The sequence below is a fragment of the Balaenoptera borealis genome (genome assembly GCF_965194805.1).
Source record: "Balaenoptera borealis genome assembly, chromosome: 15".
NCBI classification, from domain to species: domain Eukaryota; kingdom Metazoa; phylum Chordata; class Mammalia; order Artiodactyla; family Balaenopteridae; genus Balaenoptera; species Balaenoptera borealis.
This window is the reverse complement of record NC_138871.1, coordinates 35,634,160-35,654,250: the sequence shown is the minus strand read 5'-3', so window position 1 is coordinate 35,654,250 and position 20,091 is coordinate 35,634,160. Positions and strand designations below refer to the sequence as shown.

Below are 20,091 nucleotides of genomic sequence, written 5' to 3'. Positions count from 1 at the left end.
GAATGTCTAGTGAGTATTGACTTCTGAGTCTGTGCTAGTGCATTATAGCAAGCCCGAATCCCTCGTTCTTACCACTTTAGGGGTGAGAGTTCAGTGTAGGCCCCAAGTGGAAGATAGCATTGGAGGCTGGTTGCTTACTACTCAGAATGTCATTTACAAAGGGGAGCTGTGTGAAAAAGGAATAAGGAAGCCCTTTTTGTTCTTGCAGGAATCAGTGTCTCACAAATGTCTCTGTAATGATGTTTTTATGAGTTAACCTCTATGGTAGGTTTTTGCTTTTGTTTTGTTTTATTTCATTTTGTTTTGCTGTTTTTGCCCTGAAAGAAATCTTGCCTTTTTAATTATCATCTCTTGATCATAAGTGAACTTTACCTTAGTTACATCTGTCTTTAACTGGAATTGACACAATGTTTGATCTTATAGACTTAGGAGAAATGACTAAGAAATCTACTTCAGTATCCACAAAAAATTTTCAAGCTGTACTAGGGAAAACCTTTTTTACTGTGGTAGAGTTCCTTCACAAAATGGCTTAAGGAACTCCTAGTTCTATCACATTGAAACTAGAAAAGACTTTCACTAACAATACATTTGCATTTTTGTCATTGTGCTGAGGGAATTTGTAGATAGGAACCTCACCTGAGTTGTCATCACCATACTTCATCACCCTCAAGAAGATGGCCAATTTGAAGGGAAAAAAGAAAAGGTGTGTCGACAGTTAATTCTCGAAGTAGAGAAAAACTGACCAAAATTTTTGCCTAGTTTCCTGTCACCCAGCGTGCACTTTCAGGGTCCATGAAAGGAAAGAGTTTTGTTGAATTAACACTGAGGGCGTATATTATGTCTTCCCTTGACTAGCTCTCACCAGATAAGACGAGGAGTTACACAACCAGGAAAAACATTTCCAGGATATTGTTTTGACTTTGTGTGTGTGTGTGTGTGTGTGTGTGTGTGTGTGTGTGTGTGTGCATTTTTAAAAAACCACTGATTTGTCAGAGCAAATTGGGCTCTGCCACTTGGAACAAGTGACTGGGTCTGAGCCATTCCAGGTTAGGAGAGCAGGTTGGGTGGTGAGGTGTGTTCCCATCGATCACTGATAAATATATTTCTCCCAAGGTGATGGGGTACCACACAGCCATTAGCCCACTCCTCTAGAGCCAACTGGCATGCAGCTATATCTCCTGCTGAGTCTCTGGGGTCACAAAGAAGGAGAAAAAGGAATTCTGATCTGACCTCCACAAATACTGAAATGCCATCACTTGCTATTTTGACACCAGTTTGCCAAGTTGTTCTTGACCTTTAAGTGCATCAAAGTCACCTGGGTGACATGTTAAAAAGGCGACTCCTTTGCTTCCCCACAAGAGCTTTTGATTTAGCAAGCCTGGGGGTAGGGCCTAGAAATTAGCAATTTTAATAGGAGTGTTTTGATGTGTGAGGTACATGGACCATACTGCTGGAAACATCAGCCTAGCACAGAGGTTCTGAAACTTGAGTGTGTATCAGAAGCACGTGGCAGGTGTGTTACAACAGTTGTTACAACACTGATCAACTTGTACAACTGTTAAGAATCAGTTGTTACAACACTGATTACTAGGTCCACCCCCCAGAGTTTCTAATTCAGTAAGTTTGCCTTGAAGCCCAAGAATTTGCATTTTTAACAAGTTTTCAGGTGCTGCAGCTGTTGCTGCTACTGGGACCAAATTCTGAAAATCAATGGCCTATGAAAACACAGAAAGAGTACCTTTTTAAAAAACTATTGGCTAAGAAGATAGGTTTACTCTTTAAGGAAAGAAAAAAAAAATCAATGGACACTTATTGAGTATCTATAGGAGAAGGTGCCTGGCAGAGTGAAATGATATTTATTTTATCTTGGTAATTTTTTCTTTTATTTATGTTTTTTACAGATGAGAAATCCAAAGGTTGGGGCAGTTATTACCTTGTTAAAGGTCACATAGCTAGCTAAAATATTTAAAAAATTTTTTTTTCCTTAGAGTTTCTGTAGTTATACATGCAGCAATTCAGAGTAGCCTTTGCCCAGTGAGAAGGCTGCTTTTTGCTACTACCCAACTCAGCCCAGACTTACCCAGTCCTGTCCTGTGGAAGGAAGTGGCACTCATGCTACCTATTTCCTGTAAACACAGAACATTGCTTCTGGAAAGATGGCTGGATTTCATTGCTTACGTTTACCATTTCAGGGGCCAAGAAGCTCCCTGAGAATAGAGCCAACATACAGTTAGCAAATCAATCATAAAGCATTGATTTCATAGTTTATTCATTTATGAGTTCATTAGTTTGCTTAAATATTTACTGAGAATGCCTGTATTTGCTCAGTATTGTACAAAACACTGATATAGTAGAAAGTTCTAGAGTGAAGCCAGTGAATCAGAATTTGTGTGCTTCCCTCTCTGCTTGATAAGCATCGTGCTCCTAGGTAAGTCCCTTCAGTTCTCTGGTCTCAGGTTCTCCCTGTTGGCAAATTTAGGGAGGGAGACTAGGTGATCTCCGAGGTTCCTTTACTTCGGAACACTCCTGAATGTAAAATTTAACCCTCACGGTGTGCCTGACCCTCGAGCTGTGGGATGTATGTGTTTAGGGGAACATGGTGGGTGTGGAAGGAAGTAGACATAGAAAGAAGAGTCCCAATCAAAATGTGCGCACATGATATCACTGGAGAAAAATTACAATCTGGTATCTTACCCCAGGGGAAGTTAGGTAGTATGTCTTCCTGTGGGAGAGGTAGTCAAGGATGGTGGGATATGAACTAAGGAGTGAGGAATGGAGAGGGTTGGATTAGTAGAAAGAAAATGGGAGCAGATTCAGCAAGTGTATAACCTCAGAAGCATGAACTTTCCTGATTTCACCCCCTCCCCCACAGCCCAGAGTCCTGTTTTCCATGCTGGTCACATCATCAGACACCTCTGCGGCTGGGTGAAGAATCTGTTTGCGGGTAGTTGCCAGGTTTAGCAAAGAAAAGTATAGAGTACCCAGTGAACTTTGAATTTTAGATCAACAATACAATTTTTTAAAGAATAAGTATATCCCAAATATTGCATGGAACATATTCATACTTAAAAATTATGCATTGTCTGAAATTCACATTTTAACTGGATATCCTGTATTTTATCTGGCAGCTCTCTGCTATGGGGAATCTCTCAGAATCTGGCATGCCCATGAACAGTGAGGGGAAAGGAGCCTCTTATCACTCTAGCTGTTCCTCACTCCTTGCCCAGTGGCTCCCTCAGAACACCTGAATAAAGTTATCTCTGGCCAGAGAGCAGAAAGAACCCAGCTTCCCTTCCTTCCGCTGCCCACACTCTCAGCAGGTGAGAGTTGAAAGCAGAGCAGCCTTTGGAATCCTCTTCTCTCACGTGCCTGCTTCTCACCAGGATTAGCATTTAGTGTTCTGGAAGCATTAGATTCCTTTTCTTCTTCCTTCCCCACAGCCTTGGAGGCTTCTGGACACCTATGAAAATTGTTCTGCTTGCTTTCTCTTGTCTCACTCTCATTCCCATCATTCTGTAGCTCGACAGAAAGAGGGAGAGCAACTGGAGGGGTAACTTTCTGATGCCAGTGGTAGGAGCTGTTATTTTTCTGGTTAATTGCTTTCTTTTCTTTAAGAAAAAGAGTCCCTGGCTTTCCTGTCTCTCTAACCCTGCTCATCAGGTCATCAGGTTAGGGTGAGTTTTGTCTTTATTTCTCCATCTCCCTACTTATTTTGTCCTCATCTCCGGGTCCTTGAGTCCCCTGCCTGTTAGGTGGGCTGTCCCCAAGGACACCTGCAGTATGAGGCTGATTGAGCATTACGATTCCTGTCCTTATCCCGGTACCCCCTTCTGCATAATGCAAGTTAAAGGATTCCTTCCTTCGGGACACAAGGTAATATCTGAGCTTTCTTCCTTGAGTGATCACGAACCTCTCATGGGCAGACAAGCTCCACTTATTCATCTGTTCCTCCAACATCTCTTCAGCGCCTACTTTGTGCCTTAGCAAATGTCTTCAAAATGAATCTCTGTCTGTGATTGCTCAGGAGGTATACTATGCAAGCCTATAATCTACAGTCCTATTTTAGGGTATGATGGGGTATTTGTTTGTTTGTTTGTTTTTTACTGCAATCAGATAGGGCAGCCTGGAAGAGGCCAGGACTGAACTTTGATCTGCCTACTGGAATAGATCAAGTGCTAGGAACTCCAGGCTTGTGGGTAATATATGGCATCAGAAGAACAAGGCAACAGCAGGTCATGATTGATACGGCAAGGTGTCAAGTGGAGAAGGCCCCATAATCTAGGGAAGTCTTTTAGCAACTAGGGCCCCAGCTATAGACTCAGGTCAAGAGCAAGACTTCACTGAAAGGAAGAAGAGAGCCCAGCAGGAGTGGGCAGGGCCTAAGGGCCTGGGGAACAACTTCAGGCAGAGGCCCAGTCACGTGATGTAGGGCACAGAGGGGCCTGGGTCTCAGAAATAAGAAAAATATCCTGCCTTGGCAACACAGGGACACAAGTTGGGAACCACAGTGGAAGCAAGTGATTTGAGGTCGTCAGAGTCCTGCGTTAGAACTGCTTAAATTCAACTTTTCCAGGATCAGAGTTGTTCCTTTGGGTCCCATGAAGCTGAGGCTGCAGTCATGGGTTCAGTGGCCTAAGGAGGGGCCAGATAGGATAGGCGGGAGCTGGGCAGGGTCTGTCATTACTCTCAGCCCCTCATGGGTTTCCATGAGCACAGAAATTTAATGAGTGTTTCAGGTGTTGAAAATGATTTCCATTGGGTAAAAGTCTAATCAGACTGGATTCCTGAATAATCTACAAGGCAGCAAATTTAAAACTTCATTCAGATTGGAGAAGCAGACAGATGGTTCCTGTTTACAGAGGCCCTGGCTTCCTCTGTAAACAGGGACTTTAGCCTGGTCCACGGGTCAAGGAAGGAAACTAGGAAATGACCCTAGAGGAGGTCACGGAAGCCTGGTGCAAGCTGAGTTACGATACCTGACAGGTGTTTGCCAACCTGTAGTGGGACCTGCTCTCCCCAGAATGCGATGGTCTTTGCACAGTCGAGGGCTGGTTGGAGAAACCGACTGCGGGCACAGGCCATGCAGTGGACGATGGGGAGATGTTCCAGTCGCAGGCCTGTGGGCCACACAGGCGAGGCCAAGAAGCATCGAAGCAAACCGCCAGCAGGTGCTTCTCCTGCCCGAGCTCCCGGAGACAGCACGTGAAGAAACCAGCTGTGTCTCTGGTGACAAGTTCTCAAGCTCTCTGGAGCATGAAGTCATCCACGCAGAGAGATCAGACCATGGTTGAGTGCAGGTAAAGCGAAACGCCGGGTACGCAGCAATAGCTCGAAGGGCCAGATGAAGGACTTGAAGGAAGGACCACAGGATCTGCAGTTTCGCCAGAGAGAGGAGGAGGCCAGTGTGCCGGAGGAAGCGTCACAGCTCCAGAGGCTGTTGATAGCAAGAGTGCTTGTCATCGTCTTTACGGAGAGAGTAAATGTTTGTGGCAGCAACTAGCCTCCCTGGGCTTTGCTCTGCCTGGTCTGTCCCAGAAAAGTCACACAGCCAGCCTTGGGTCGGAAGAGGATCTCAGCTATGACACAGTCTCCGGACCTGGATCGATATTTTTTTAAGGTCCCCAAATAGATATTTACAAGTGAGGCTTCCCTTTGGGGCTGTTATTACAACTTATCTGGCTTATAAAGATTCTAAGAAATGTATCTTAAGCGTTTCATATGTTTATCTATATCCTAGGCCAAACAGCTGCACCAGGTAAACACCCTGGCCTGGCCCAGCCCAGGCTGATGGCTGGGTTCTGCAGCTTTGGGATTGGGAGCTAACAGACTTCCTAGTGTGAAATTTGGAATTCCCGGTCACTGTTCTTCATCTTCTCACGCTGGACTATCTCAGTGGAAAGAGACCAGAAAGAGCCAGTGCAGTGTCCAGAGAGCTTAGCCTAGGAGAGGACACTGTGCTGGTAATCCTGAACACTCGTCTAAGACCTTTGCCTCTTCAAATATATAACAACATCTAATAGCTCTGCTCGATTCTCAACAATTCCATGGAGAAAATCAAGTTGTTGTTATTAGCTCAGTTGTTTGGGTGAGGAAACTACAGCCCAGAGTGGGCCGACACAGGTCTGTGCTCTTCTCAGCACACCATGAAGGCTCCTACAAGTGAGGGCCTGTTCCAGACTCCAGGTGGGTTGCTTGTTCAAGTTGTTCTTCACATTCTCCCCCAACCCCCACAGTCATTTAGAATATGCGAGCAGGGTCATTGGCCTCATGTTCTAGATAAAAGCCCCCAATGCTCCTTCTCCCCAAGGATTTCATTTCCTGAGCTGCTTCTCCACTCTTTTTCATTCCATTCATAGCTTTATTCCTGGGCAAGAACCTTAAATTTTATTTAAGCTCTTACTCTGTGTAAGACACTATTGTTAGTTTTTAACTAATTTTAGCAAACTTATTCCTCATAATAACCCTATGAAGAGAAAACTAGCTTCATCTCCATTTTACAAATGTAAACCAAGGCCAGGGACAGTAGGCAGATGCCTAAGATCCCACAACCAGGAAGCGGCAGAGACGGGATTCACTTTAAATTGGCAGGCTTGAGCATCTGTTGTCTTCATTGCTATGTCACCTGTTTTAATCTAGACCAGTGATTCTGAAACCATAGTGTACATCTGGCTCTCTGGATTCCTCTCAGGTCTGGATTCAGTAGATTTGGGGTAGGGGGCCTGAGAATTTCCATTTCTGACAAATAATGCTGCTGCTGCTGGAGAACCCACACTTTGAGAACCCCTGACCTAGGGGTGCCCAGTACAGCTGCCTGAGAATCAACTGGGCGAGTTTTTGAAAAATGATGACTCGAGGCCTCCATTCTTAGATATTTTGACTTAATAGGTTTTGGAGGAGGGACTAGGAACCTATAGCTTTACAAAGCTCCACTGGAGATTCCTTTTTTTTTTTTTAATTTTTATTGTTTTATTCTTTTTTATTGAATGAAAGAGTCTTCAAATTCTATAGTGCTTTACAATTTTCAAAAGATTTGCACACCTGATTTCATATAATCCCATAATACCCCTTTTTTCCCCCTCTACCCCTATATTGCCCCTCCTGCCTTTCCTCTGCCCTCTGGTAACCACTAGTTTGTTCTCTATATCTGTGAGTCTGCTTCTTTTTTTATTTTATTCACTAGTTTGTTGTATTTTTTAGATTCCACATATAAGTGATATCATACAGTATTTGTCTTTCTTTGTCTGACTTACTTCATTTAGCATAATGCCCTCCAAGTCCATCTGTGTTGCTGCAAATGGCAAAATTTTCATTCTTTTTTATGGCTGAGTAGTATTCCATTGTATATATTTACCATATCTTTTTTTTTATATAAATTTATTTATTTATTTATTTATTTTTGGCTGTGTTGGGTCTTCGTTTCTGTGCTCAGGCTTTCTCTAGTTGCGGCGAGCGGGGGCTACTCTTCATCGTGGTGCGCGGGCTTCTCATTGTTGTGGCTTCTCGTGTTGTGGAGCACAGGCTCTAGACGCGCAGGCTCAGTAGCTCTGGCTCATGGGCTTAGTTGCTCCGTGTCATGTGGGATTTTCCCCGACCAGGGCTCGAACCCGTGTCCTCTGCATTGACAGGCAGATTCTTAACCACTGCACCACCAGGGAAGCCCACCATATCTTCTTTATCCATTTATCTGTTGATGGACTCTTGGATTGCTTCCATACCTTGGCAATTGTAAATAATGCTGCTATGAACATTGGGGTGCATGTATTTTTTCAAATTAGTGGTTTGGGGTTTTTTTTTTTTTGATATTTACCCAGGAGTGGAATTACTGGGTCATATGGTAGTTCTATTTTTAGGTTTTCGAGAAACCTCCATATTGTTTTCCACAGCGGCTACACCAATTTATATTCCCACCAACAGTGTATCAGGGTTCCCTTTTCTCCATATCCTCACCAACATTTGTTATTTGTGTTCTTTTTGATGATAGCCACTCTGACAGTGTGAGGTGATATCTCATTGTGGTTTTGATTTGCATTTCCCTGATGATTAGACATGTTAAGCATCTTTTCATGTGCCTGTTGGCCATCTGCATTTCCTCTTTGGAAAAATGTCTATTCAGTACTTCTGCCCATTTTTTAATCGGGTTGTTTGTTCTTTTGATGTTGAGTTGTATGAGCTGTTTATATATTTTGGATATTTACCCCTTATTGGTCATATCATTTGCAAATATCTTTGAAGAAAGAAAAAAAAAGGCCTACAAGAACAAATTCAAAACAGTTAACAGAATGGCAGTAAGAACATACATATTGATAATTACCTTAAGTGTAAATAGACTAAATGCTCCAACCATCAGACATAGAGTGGTTGAATGGGTATAGAACAAGACGCGTACATATGCTGCCTGAAAGAGACTCACTTCAGATCTAGAGACACACACAGAGTAAAAGTAAGGGAATGGAAAAAGGTATTCCGTGCAAATGGAAATCAAAAGAAAGCCAGAGCAGCAATAATTATAGCAGACAAAATGGACTTTAAAAAAAAGACTGTTATAAGAGACAAAGAAGGACACTACATAATGATCAAGGGATCAATCCTAGAAGATACAACAATTGTAAATATATATGCACCCAAAATAGGAGCACCTAAATATTTAAGGTAGATATTAATGGACATAAAAGGAGAAATCAACAGTAACAAAATAATCATAAGGGACTTTAACACTCCACTTACAGCAATGGACAGATCATCCAGACAGAAAATCAATAACAAAACACTGGCCTTAAATGGCACATTAGATCAGATGGACTTAATTGATATATGATAGAACATTCCATCCAAAAGCAGCAGAATACATTTTTTTCAAGTGCACATGGAACATTCTCCAGGATAGATCACATGCTAGGCCACTGGAGATTCTGACATCCAGCTAGGTTAATCTGCTGGGCTAATCTCCTGGTGACTCAGTTGTCCAACTAGAAAATTAGCATAAGAATTAGTCTATCTACTCAGGATTGTTGACTAGCTCAAATGAGGAAACCAATATGAAAGTGTTTTGCAAAGATAATAGTTATAATTAGAAGCAGTTTATTGTGGTTGTTAAGCAGTTTGTTGAGGACTTTGTGGTTGGACCGGCCTGATTTTCGTTCATTTCATTTTAGAAGGTAAAACTAATACTTTACAGGAGATCAGAGTTTAAATGAGGAAATTGAGGCCCAGAGAGCTGAAATAGCTTGTGGAAGTTCACATATGCAGCAGTGGTAGGAGAGAACTAGAAGCCAGGTTTCCTGACTCTCTATATTCACGCATACTCAGACAATTTCTAAAACAGGCCTTGTAGGTAATTACCATGTTGTTGATTCAATATATGATTAATTACATTAGTGGTCCATAACAGTCCTTGCTTGCTGAATCCTCATAACCTCAAGCAACCAGTACTTCATAGATCCTTGTATTTTGAAAGTACCTTTAAAGTTTCCAGAGTCACTTCTCTAGGAGAAACCTCATCCCAGGCCCTTCCAGATCATGCAGTCTGCATCTACTCCTCTGGAGAGTGAAGATAAAGGAAAGACTGTCTCATTGGTTTATACAGGGCAAGAATGATGTTAGAGGAGGAACCTCCTCTCCTCCCCAAGTCACAGGTATGGCACCAACCATTAGGTTAGTTCCACTTGCCTATGCCTATGTAACACAATAGTGTTACAAGTATAATTATTAATTATCTTTGGAAACTCCTAATTAATCTCGGAAAAACAAATCAAAGATCTTCTGCCTCTACCTTATTTGATCAAATGTAGCTACCAGCCCTATCTTTTATTTAAAAATCCTTATAGCAGACATTTTAGGTTGGCTCACTCCAACTTTCTTTTAGCTTTCCTTAGTTTTTCTTAGCTTTTTCTCTACTGTGCAGGTTGGAAAGCTAATGACTACATTTGCCAGACTCCCTTGCAGCTAGGATAGAGACAAATAGCCTTGATTCCACCAATTAGAGGCATCCTGTTTGTGACTTGGAGAAATAAGAGGTTGTTTCTATGCAAAGAGAAATTGGATCTTCTGGGTATGCAGATAGCAGATAGCAAAGTGCAGATAGCAGTAGCAAAGCTCTTGGATTCAAATCTCAAGGGTAGTCAATGCCTGGAGATATAGGCAGTGGTGTTTCACTATAACAGTTTTAGGATATAGTTGGATCCTATTACTGTTTGGTTCTGACTATATAATAAACAAGCCTGGGCTCCTGACTATCCAGGAGATTCTCTATGACCTTCTTAATATCCTCTAATATCCTTTTCTACTTAAATCGGCTAGGCTCGATTCTCTCGACTGAGACTGAGAATCATAATTTATATAATCCTAACTATAATAATAACAATAATAATAATGATAACTAACATAATGTAAAGTGTATCTATGTAACACTATTATATATGCAAAAGTAGTAATATTATTGTAATGCATCTAGGCTATTATGTACCAGAAACTCTTCTAGGCACTTTATGTGTATTAATTTATCCAATGCTCACCCCCATCCCTAGGAGTTTAGTACATTATCCCCATTCTGTGGATGAGGAAACACAAATATAGAGGGGATAAGATGCCTAAGGTCACAGAGCAAACAAGGGAGAGAAGTTCAGATTTAAACCATGGCAGTCTGGCTCTGCAGCCCATGACCTGACTTCTTAGGGCTCCATTGCCTGCCCGTCTTATGAAATAGGTATGATTATTATTATTTTGCAGGTGCAAAGGTGAGGTACACTCTGAGTTCACTGACAGCAGTCAAACAGCTGGTAAGTGACTGGCCATACGTGGAGCCAGGATCTCCAGACTCCACATCCAGGGGTCTTCCGCCTACACCCCACTGCTGGTCAGAGTTTCCCTCTATTGCTTCTTTCTCCATTCATTTATTCAGGCTGTCCATTATTCATGCATCTCTCCATTCATCCAGCTGCATCATTCCTGTGCAAGTACTTTGGTCTTTTCTATTTCTGAAAGAATATGGAGCTTGTGGTCCCAGGGCCTCTTCCTATAATGTGCTGAAACCCACACCTCATTTCCTTTGGGGTCCTGTAGAGATGTAGCATGGCCCATAAAAAACACCATCTCTGCTCATACCTCATGATTTTTGCAAATTAATGATCTAAGTAAAATGGACCATTGCCTTTAAAAGTGTGCAATAAAAAATGATAATAAATGCTAGGCTGAAGATCATAATGGAAAAACAATTGTTTGGGGTATTTTGCTATGGTACAGTTCCCCAGCCTGAGTGCTTTAAGTGGAACTGGCTGGGTTTTTTTGGGTTCCATGTTCAATGCCTCGAGTCTTCACACATGGCTGGGTGCAGAATCAGAACTGCCTGTGAAGTCAGAAGAAACTTAAATCTGAGGCTTGCCAATAGGCGTATCAATTAGACAGTGACCCAGAAATTCTTGGAAGAGTGATTTTGAGCTCCCTTCTATCTCCTCGAGGGCTCCTTCCCTGCCTTCCTGCCTTCCATAACTTCTTGGTTGAAAACTGGAAGAGCTGGGATTTTTGCCCAGGAAGGCTTAGGAAAACAAAAGTTAACTGCTGTAGCTTTGAGAAATAAATTGCTCTGTGAGGCAAAGGAAAAATCAAAGATCTGGGGAGAAAAATGAAGCCACAGTTTCAATTATAACTGTTACCAGGTTTAGGTCCAACTTTGGGCCAAAGTGTCATCCAGACAGATGTTCTTGCAATTTGGTTTCCATAATAAATGTTGTACTTGTGAAAATATTTTAATGACATCTCGGCACTTTACTAGGCCTCAAATTCTCAAAGATTTTCCAGGTCAGGCAAGGACCATTTGCACCATCTCACCCAGTGACCTCTTTCATTTTGCTGGGGCTTATGGAGAACATTAAACTTGCAGATGCAATTATTACATAATAAAGTATTGATTTCCTAAGAAACCCTATAACAATTTCTTCTTAATAATTAGCATTTACAAGGAATACATCCAAGAACTTTTGTAGAGGATTAACCACCTATTGCCACTGGAATGAGATACTTAGTACTTTAGTTGAAAAATACAGAGCATTAGAAAATAGCTTCAGTTCTCAGAACTGCAGATCAGCTGCACATCACTTATACAGGTTCCCACCGTGTCCTAGTTAAGATTTTAAAATAATTTTGATATGTGATATAAGCCTTCTGAAAATGACATTTTTAGGCAAATTGAATTATCTTCTCACAGCTGATACAGACTTTAGTTTTGCTTGGCAGTAGGATAACTAACTTGCTGAATTATCTCCTATGGACAGTTTTCATCTGTTAAAGCATCAGAAATAAGAACAATGCACAATTATAAAAGGAAGTTCCCCCTAAAGTCAAAGAAATTTTCAAGTACAATTTAAAGTTAGTTTCTAACGACTGAGGTTATTTAATACTCCAAATGATCAAAGGCCATGATGACTGGATATATTCATGGGAGGGAAGAGAAGATTTATAAATAAGTCATCTGAACATAATGTTTTTCCACGTGTTTCTGGTTTGCTCCTGTTGAAATTAGGGAAGTGCATTCATGTCCTTCATAGGTTCTGTTGAAATTGTCTCCTGAATGTGTTGAAGTTAGCTTTGAGGGTACTTTAGACACCAGGGCTGCTGGATCTTGAGAAATAGTGTGCTAACGTCAATACAACACCAGCCAACCTGAACTCCATTTCCAGTTACACCAATGATGAGCTCTGCCACTTAAAAATATTGCCTGTCTTTAGCTATATGCCTCAACTCTGATGTCTGGAAGCAACTTGGCATTGGCCTTGAAATCAGGGAGACAGTGGTACCACTTATTCCTTCTGCATCTCCCAGAGGAGAGTAAGGCATTCATCCATTCAAACAAAAGATTTTGTCGAGTTTCTCCTATGCCTTCAGCCTTGAGTTGAATGGGGTGTTAGGACAAGGTTGGAAAGGAGGCATAGCTCTTATCCTCAGGTCACTGACAATAACAACATGTCAAATACATGTGCACAGATGACTGAGCATATTTAACTGTATAGGTAGAGCTTTTGCTCATGCTTTTCCCTTTACCTGAATGTATTGTCCTTATTTCTTCAACGAGCTGACTTGAATCATCTTTTAAGATATAGCTCAAATCCTCTTTCTTCCAGGAAGTTTTCTCCAAACCCAATCATAGTTTCACTATTTTCAAGATTATGTTAAAGTTATCTTTCCACGGGTCTGGCTCAGTTATTAGAATCTAATTCCCTCCAAACAAGGATTGGTTGTGTTTCTTTCCACATCCCAGGGCTTAGCCGCTATCTTTTAATGGTATTAGATAAACACCTGGCAGGGAGTTAATGCCCATCTTCTCTGTCCATCTCTAGCTCACTATTTTCCTAATGATAAGGTGCATATAACTATCTCGAATTATAGTTACTTGGTTATATGTCATCTCGTCTAATAGACTGAAGAGTTCTTAGTGCTTTGCAGCAGAAAGACACATGTTTGAACCCTTCCCTACCACTTACTGCCCAGGAGACTTGGACATTTTATTGGACTAACAGTATTTACTTCATAGAATTGTTATGAAGTTTAAAGGACATGGAAAGTGCCTAACAGTGTTTGACACACCATGTATACTCAATAAATGTTTTCCTCTATGCCCATGTTCTCATTGATGGAAGGAAACATATCTTGAATTATGTACTTTGCACATAGTAGATATTAAAAATAACAGTGGGTGAAAATATATGAAGCCAAATTAATTATATAGACAATTAATAGGATAGAAATTTAGAGAAAGGCAGTCATTGTGGGAACTACAGTGCTCAGCAGATGCTTCATGCATGAAGGGAGAGCTGAGTGAACACTGAAGGCTACATGGGATTTCCAATGATCACAAGTTAAGAAAGATAACTACCACTTATTGAGCACTTATTTTGTGCCAGGCACTATGCAAACCATTCTATATGTCTCGTTTAATCTTCACAATAACCCTATCAAATAAGTATTATGATCATTACTACCATTTTACAGAGGTGACATGGCAAATATTTGTTTTGAATTTCAAAGTGCTATTTGCACCTATGGTCTCTGCTAGCCTATATGGTCCATCTGTGCAGATTAGAAAAAGGTCCTCTCCATCAGTCAGTGTTCCAACCAGAAAGAGAAGATGGAGGCAAAAGGATTTAATTGAACAGAATTGAATAAAAGGACCATTTACAGAGGTGTGGCCAGGGAGAAGGGAACCCACAAAGGTTGATGAGGCACCCAGAGACTAGCACCAGTGAAGGCCTTTATTACCCACAGGCCTAAAAGAACAAGGGAGGGAACAGCATGGCTAGACCTCAATGAGAGCTAGAGCTGTATGGGAGAGGCCGCCCAGCAGGACCACAAACACTGTCCACGGGGGGACGGGGAGGGAGCATGTGCAAGGGAGGGTGTCTCATCTCCTACTGGTGATTCCAGCTGGCCAAACCCCACTGGCAGCCAGAAGGTGAGAAAGTCTAAGATGCATTGTGTAGGGACCACCATCTGGGGCACAGAACAGGGCAGAGAAGATCCATGAATGGGTCTGGTGTGGGAGGAGGGAGTGGAGATTAATCAGCACATAACTCCCTGACCTGACAAATTAGGAAACATTTCCTCTGGGCAGATGCAGCTCCAAGGATAAGTGGCTTAGCCACGGTATCCCACTGAGGGACACATACCCAGTACTGCGTCCTATGATGTAGTGAGTGGAGACCAGCCTGGATTTCAGTCCCCACTCACCTCCTAGGCCAGGTGCCTTGGTGTCAGAGTAATCTGTATGCAGCAGGCCTGTCTACAGCAATCTTGACTTGGCATGTCTGACTATTAACACAGGAAGCACATAACCCCAAATATAGTTGTGGTAGGAAGCTGATAAAATGGGTCCCCAAGGAAGCCTCAAAATAACTGAGCTGTCACTAATAGGTTGAAATACACCTTGATGTCTTGCCTCCGTCTGCTGAAGCTCATTTCCCCTGACAGGACCCTACTGCCTTAGGCTTCTCTGGACCCTGTGTAGCTTCTCAGTTGATGGTCAAGCCTCCTGAGTGCTCCCTGGGACAGGATCCCCTCCTCTTTCCACAGATCAGCTCATAGCTCCAAGGACCTGCACTGCCTCTGAGCACCAGGGAGGAGTCTCCATCTATCCTTGCTGGTCTTGTACCCAAATCACACAGAATTGCCCATAATCTTGGAATGAATTAATGTATCTTTCTTCTGATGTTATAGGACCATTGGTTCAAGGGGTTTGAAGAGGGAGGAGCCAAGTTCATACCTACAAAATGATCATTTCTGATAGCCTTAAGTCTTCACTAATCTGCACAAACAAGACAGCCTGGCTTTTCTGGGAGTAACTGCATACTTGCCTGTGTTTCCAGGCTCGCAAGCTCTGTGAAAGGTAGGAGTGTCCCCATCTGTTCTCTTTTTCCTCATTGCTTCTGAAAACTCTGCCCTTGGCTGGGCCCCTTGGTATGCAGAACCGGCTGGCTGAATCTCATTCTTTGCCAAAACATACGTTAAATTGGGTAGTTTCACTGTGGGTTAATTGCAAGAATATAGTTTTCTTGAACATTATAATTATACTTATTTAATTATTTATTCAATCCATCATGAACGAGTTCTTGCCATGTCCCAAGTACTGAGGATAATGAAATAAAATCAAGGTCTCCACCCTCAGAAACATACCAAAAATATACCTGGATCCCAGATTTTGAGCTGAGAAGAACTTAGAGTTCTACTAAGTTAGGCCCTTACATTTTGGCAGCTAAGCTATCTCCACTTTACAAAGCACCCGTGGGAGGGTCAGAGAGTTAACAGTTTACCTTGTCTGAGGCCCCATAGCTGGTTAATGGTAGCAAGGAGGCTGAAATACCACTATTTCTCTCTCGTCAAGACATCTTGGTTAGCAGGGATGTGCTGAGAAATTCCCATTACCTGGCCAGGAGTTATTAGAGCCTGTCTCACCTTATTCACAAGTGGAACCGCAAACTGGCCATTCTTGTTAGATGTTGCATTCGCCTGTAATGCTACTAGACTTAACAGGAAAATCAGAAAATCTCAACTTGGTAGTGACCTCATTTTCAAAGCCAGCCCTAAGACCTACAGGAAAGGTTTCTGGCTTAAGACACAATCCACACACCTCACTCTTTGGGTTAGAGAGGAAATGGTTTTGGCTTACCTGGTAGACCAGGTGCCCTTGGGCTGTTCCCGACTTGGTTTGCTTCTTGGCCAAGGGGATGAACTTCAACACCTCTGGCCTAGAATAAGGTCCTAGGGCTAAAAGATACAGCCCTTGCTGAGAGACGACCAAGAGGGCCTGGCCTCCCCACCCAATAGCCACACGCTTAGACCCCAGTGCCCCTTAAACAAGAACAGTATTTTGATCCACGACTCTGTAGTTATACTGAGTTGCATAGCAGTGCAATTAATGCCGCTTAATGTAAACTGAAAACAGAATTTCTGCAGCTGCCAACTTCCTCCAGCTCAGTCAGTGCTATATGCTGACTTCATTTATAAGCATTATTTTCTTTTTCATTATGTTGATTGCAGAAAGAAAATCAGTCCAAGAAAGAGAAACAGACATCTAACTTCAACTGGCAACACACAGAATGCAAAATTTAGATTGCAGGTATTGATTTCCATCTAGCATAACACCAATTGCTCCATAAAGTTGAAGCCCTTCTGACATCTCAGTCAATGGTCAATTTGAATGCATCAGGCCCATGAGCTCTGCTGGACCCCAGCTAGGAATCTTGTCTGGGTATCACATTGCCTATTTTTTCAGTTCATTCCCTTCCCTCACCCCAGATTCTCTGCTAAATGTCTGAGAAAAGCTTCATGAAAATAAATGAACTTTTGGTTTTCTAGTCATGCAGTCACTGCCATGGTTTCATTAGCAAGGGTCTGGCTGCCGCTGTAGGCATTTTCCTACATTCCATCTACTAATCTTGGATGTGTGAGATCCGTGAGTCAGCAACATCTGAATGGAGCATGGTCTGTTGGGCCACATGACAGGCATTGCTGTCTGCAAAAACCTTCAGAGTCCAAAAAAAAGACATTCAATGCTTGAGAAATAAGGGTTTCCCCAAACCTCGCTTTATAATAATAGAGAAGATAGAAGTTTTTACATAAGGTTATGGTAAGGGTGAATTTGATTTTTGCTCTTAGCCGAACTGCTAACTAGTATGTGTGGTTTAGTGTTGGGAAGGGAATTGCAAAGCTGCAGTAGAACACGTGGTAACTGAAGTCAGTACTGTCTCAGAAAATAGATGAGCGCTGACTGGACACCATGTTTAGCTATGAAACACCCCTTCCAGTCAAAATTCCAGATCCAGCTCCTAGGTCTTTTGAACAGTTGTTAGTATATCAGTTTCCCAGAAGCAGCTCACTTTCTGCAGTGATGACACAGAACTAGGGAAGATGATAAAAACTCATCATCAATCTGACTTCATCCTTCGTATATTGGCATTACTCTCTGTACCATTTGAAGCCAGTGGGAGCTTCCCCAGCCAAGCAGATCCACTGGGGTCGGAGAGTGCATTGGAAATCAGGCCATCCCTGATTTAAACACCACCAGTGACTAAACTCTTGGTTGATGCACATTTTCCAAAAGTGCTGGAAATCTCTGAAGAGTGCAGCTAGAGAATACTGCTCTTCAACAATTGAATCTTCCACATCTTGCTTCAACTTTCAGGACATATGAAAATGATAATGTCTATTGTTCAATAGAGAGAAATATGGGAAAATTCCAAAGCAGGCTCCAGAAAATAACAAAAGAAAATGGCCTCCGCCTTATCCCCCAGCCCCCTGTACCCCAATGGTGTGTCATTAGAGTTGTACAACTTATAGCCTCAGTAATCAATCACGTTCCAACCCTCATCGCCTGGGTGCTCACACCCATGCAGGGCAGAGCCAAAACAGGCTTGCAGAGCAGCTATGACATCAGGAGATTTGTGCAGAGGAGTCATGGATTTTCTCAGTAGTTGTTTCCACATCAAAGGAGGAACTCCCCTGTCCTCATGAATGTGTGTTCTACCAAAGGATTTTACTATACTTATGCAACACCTAAACTGAGGTCCTGCCCCAGGCAAAATAGATACATTTCCTTTTCTGTGCTCTCCCATCTTCTTGTATATAGTTTTGCTTTTCTTTCCCCACCTGCCCCCCACAGTACATTCTTGTTGAATTTTGTCTGATCTATACCCTCGCACCTCCAAAAACCTTCCCCTCTGTGCTTTCTCCCTAGCCTTCTTCCCTCGGAGAAAATGCACTTTTTCTTAGTTCTGTTTTCTTGTTTCTTGCTCTTTTCAATTCATCTTATTAACTGATTTAAACTAAAGTATTAGTGGCTGAAAATGAAAACTAAAGGTGTAATCCAGCCAGACAACGTAAGTGTAAGAGAGTGACAATTTTTATTATTTTAGCTACTGGCATAATCACTCAGAGAGGAAACTCATTGTTTGGGGGAAATAATTTATCAAGCTATTTGGGATAGAAGATGAGACGCTGAGGGCAACATTTTCAAAGGGAGCCCAAATTTTTAAAAAAGGTCCTTGAAGTGCTCTGCATGAGAGACTTGTGTTTTATTCCTGAGAGAAAAGGGAGAGATGAGAATAGATGGGTAGAGAAGTGTGGTGGAGGGAAGAGGATGCTACAAGAACCTGAGTTCTTTGTGAGATAAAGAGCTGGTGAGATTTCTACATGGGAAGGGGGCAAAGCACATTTGAAGAATGAGAGTGTCTAATATTTCATTTAAAATCATGATCATGCTCATTATGGCAGTGAAAACTCTTTTTCTCCAAACCTTCATTTACATCCACTAGACACACAAATATATTTTGTGAGTATATTTGTGTATCTGTGTGTAAAGAAAAAAAAAAGAGTTTCACCGTTTCGTCGATGAGGTACATGCAAAAGCAAGAACTCACAGACTGAAGTGACCCTGAGAATAAAAATCTGGTTTCCCTACTCCTAGGAATTCACAGAAATCTTTAGGAGGATTTGCCCTTCCAAAGTATGCAGTTGTGGGTTTTACCTAATATGATCTAGATCTAAAGGAGCAGGCAGGGCAGCTGCTGTAATATTTGTAGCCCAGTGAAGTGAAAGGACAGATAGTAGAATTTGTTGATGGGGAAAGGAAGAAGGGAAATGAAGCTTCCCCAGAGGGTGAAACAAGCCTGGGAGGCTTGTTAAGACCACTCCCCTTGGGATAGGAAGGAGGGAAGAGATCTTGGACGGCTGTGGCCTTAAGTGGAAGCTGGGAAGATTCCATGTGATATGACATGGGACAGTCCCTCTTCATTGTGCCCGGATCTGTGAAGATAACTGACTTTATGCAGTGTAGATTGGAGAGGAGCCTTCTGCCTTGATGGGTGGAATTTTTGAGCAACAAGTACTAGAGCCAGTGTGGGGCTAATAGTATGGGACACGTGACATTTTTTTGGCAAGAGCAGCAACATGGTGGACCAGGTCAGTTAGATATGGCTGCAGTCATCAGGTGAAGGCACAAAAACAAGGAGTGACAGCATGTGTGACGTTTTTCCAGGTCTCCCCTCCACTCCCATGTCAGCAGTGGATAGGATCTGGAAGGAGCTGGATTTTTCTGCCATTGACAAGCAGGGTAAGCAGATAACTAATGTGTTCCAGAAAAACATGTCTCCAGGTATAACCTGGGCGGGGGTGGGGGTGGGGGGGAATCTGTTACTATCAGCATATTCTAATGCAAAAGAAAATTTTAGAAACAAGGTAGTCTTTCCCACTATACTCATTAATGAGATAATTTCCTCATGCCGGGTATATGGATAGATACTGAATATTCTTTATTTCTGGGCTTTACAACAACCCAAAGAGGTAGATGTTATATATTTTACAGATGAGAAAACAGAGGTTTCAAAAGATTAAAGACTATTTATTTCCAAGTTCAAATGCTAGGATGCTCAAGGGAGGAGAGGTGCAGTTTTAATTGGTCTCACTGCAGAGTTGATTGTCTTCTATGGCAGGAGTCAACAAACTACAGTGGTGGCCCACGGTCTATTTATGCCCCATTAGCTAAGAGTGGATTTTATTGTACATTTTGAAAGGGTATTTTAAAGAAAGAAGTAATATACACGACAGAGAGCA

General features: G+C 42.1%; 2 long non-coding RNA genes across 4 annotated transcripts in view; one reads left to right on the top strand and one right to left on the bottom strand.

Annotated features, from left to right (window-relative positions):
* LOC309611737 overlaps positions 1–20,091 on the bottom strand; it is a 274,615-nt gene that overhangs the window by 22,169 nt on the left and 232,355 nt on the right. The gene's annotated exons all lie outside the window — the stretch shown is intronic.
* LOC309611732 overlaps positions 435–20,091 on the top strand; it is a 106,327-nt gene continuing 86,670 nt past the window's right edge. For 2 of the 3 annotated variants that reach the window (XR_014234705.1, XR_014234706.1), the window contains exon 1: positions 435–19,591. This is a non-coding gene — a long non-coding RNA (uncharacterized lncRNA). The remainder of the gene's footprint in view (positions 19,592–20,091) is intronic. The other variant, XR_014234707.1, reaches the window with a different exon arrangement.